Source organism: Poromitra crassiceps (assembly GCF_964638095.1).
Source record: "Poromitra crassiceps genome assembly, chromosome: 8".
NCBI classification, from domain to species: Eukaryota; Metazoa; Chordata; class Actinopteri; order Beryciformes; family Melamphaidae; genus Poromitra; species Poromitra crassiceps.
In genome coordinates this window covers 16885170-16887669 of record NC_139629.1, presented here as the reverse complement: position 1 = coordinate 16887669, position 2500 = coordinate 16885170, and the positions used below count along the sequence as shown (strand labels likewise).

General features: G+C 41.6%; 1 protein-coding gene across 3 annotated transcripts in view; it reads left to right on the top strand.

The window, feature by feature from the left end:
• Nucleotides 1-2500, top strand: part of garnl3 (GTPase activating Rap/RanGAP domain like 3) — a 105984-nt gene that overhangs the window by 12477 nt on the left and 91007 nt on the right. The window lies entirely within an intron of this gene.

Here is a 2500-nt window from a genome sequence, read left to right as displayed (position 1 = left end):
AGAAACATTACCTGTGGGGTCCCTCAAGGAAGCATTATTGGTCCACTATTATTTTGGTTGTATATTAATGACATATGGAGTCAGCCTGTTCATGTCCTTTATGTCTGTATGCTGATGATTCCGCCTTGTTGGTAACCAGAGAGTGCTTAGAATGAGTCAGATCTTCACTCAGTAAAGAGCTTCAAAATGCACTTAAAAAAATCAGAATGTTTTTGGAGCGCATAAATGAAGGGAACAACCCAGTTTTTTGGTTGAATGTAACGGTGTTAAGTTACAAGAAAAGTGTTGTGTAGCATATCTGAGAAGTCAGTTGGATCAGTGTATGACGAGTGAGGCTGTGGCCCTCTCTGTCATCGGGAAAATTCACTCAAGGACAAAGTATTTGGCAAGAATATCTAAGTTCCTGGACAAGAAGACCATGAGGACATTAGCTACGTCTTTAGTTCAATGTCACTATGACTGACTCCACCTGTATATCCTGGTACAGTGGTATAACAAAACAATCAAAAGACAGGCTCCAAAAAGCCCAAAACAAAGTAATGAGGGTCATCCTTAAGCTTAATTTATACTTATTAGAAAGTGTCGCTCAGCACATGGTCGCAGACGAAAAAGAAAGTGTCGCTCATGGTGTTGCATTTATACTTCAGAGGACGTTCGCTTCTGTTTAACGGTCACGTGACACTCGAACGCTATTAAATGCTGACAGCCAAGAGAAGAGAGGGAACGCACAGTGAAACCACATCGGAGGCAAGATGTAACATACTTGACTGCAGCCGCATATAAACGACACACAACTCACCTCCTCTCTCTCTCTGGGAAATGCACAATGTTCTTTGTGATTTTCACGAAGTCATAGATCAAGGACAGGCTGATAAAAATAGCGGAGACACGTTCATTCATTTCAATCGAGTGAAAACCAAAACAAGGAAGTCAAACGCATGCCGACTATATAGCCAATCAGACTTGCGCGATACTATGACGTAGTCAGCGACACTAGACATTTCACCAGGTAGCAGACACTGCTCGCAGACACTTGAAAGTGTCGACTCAAGTCCTCATTTCTGTCGGCGACCGTTTCAAAAGTGTCGGCAGACGAAGCATAAATTGGGCTTTAACCTCAGTCCAAGAACACACATTAGCACAACTAATTTTAAAGAGTTAAATTGGCTCCCCGTTGAAAGTAGAGTACAACAGTTTGACCTTTGTCCTAATTACAAGTACTTTCAGTTTGTTCGGGACACTCATAGCCTGAACACGAGGGCTAGTGTAGCAAACTTGAAACTACCCAATCTGTAGGGCTGCAACTAACGATTATTTTGATAATCGATTAATCTGTCAATTATTTGTTCGATTAATCGATTAATCGGATAAAAAAATGCACTGATATTGTTTCCATCCGTTTATTGAAAAACAACTTTTTTTTTGTTAAACAAAAACTCACCGGGCTTTGCTACATCAAATAGCTTTGACAGGGCATGAACGAATACAAAATACATACAAATGTATGGTGTAAGTGCAAAAGATATCTTCATATCTTCTTAAATAAAGTGCACCCTACAGTATTCTAACTACAAACTACTGCATTCATACTGTATGAGTGAGTATGCCTAACAGCACTATTAACATAAAACTCAATAAAACTCACTCATTGATGATTTAGTTGATAATTGCTTATGTAAAGAAGGCCTTTATATAACAGAAGCCTCAAATGCAATTTGTCCTAGCTCACTCCTTACATTAAGATGCGCACACACACACACACACACACACACACACACACACACACACACACACACACACACACACACACACCATTGAACAAGGGACAACAACCCCAAGTTTACATTACCAAGTCTGCTCTACCACTAACGTTAACAAGCTAAGGTAACGTTAACTAGCCGGTCGGCTTAACACACCATGCTTGTCGACCTGGGTGCGGGCGCATCAGCTGTTAACGTTAGATAAACGAAACAAACTATCTGAGTTTACATACCACGTCTGCTCTACCACTAACGTTAGCAAGCTAACGTAACGTTAACGAGCCGGTCGGCTATAACGTTAACATTGTCGACCTGGGTGCGGGCGCATCGGCTGTTAACGTTAGATAAACAAAACAAACTATCTGCTGTGAGACGAACATTTCCACTTCAAACAACAATACACATGGGTCTAATAATGTAACATTAGTTTACATGCATATCGAGTTTGTAGTAGTATAACGCTAAGTTAATTTACCCGGCTGCTGAGCTCCCTTCACCGGCATCACCCAATGATCCAACATGTTTGCGTTTAAGGTGTTCACGCAGGGCCGTTGTGCTTCCATGCCATGCAAGATCGGCTTTGCACATTTTGCACGTAACAGACTTTTTAGTTCGAGTTAATATGAAGTGCTCCCAAACTTGTGAAGTTTTGGGTCGAGCTGCTTTCTCGTTCTCGGCCATGTTTCAACTTGTTTGTCGTTTACTGCGCGTGCGCAAGGCGAGTGACGTAGTCGGCTCCG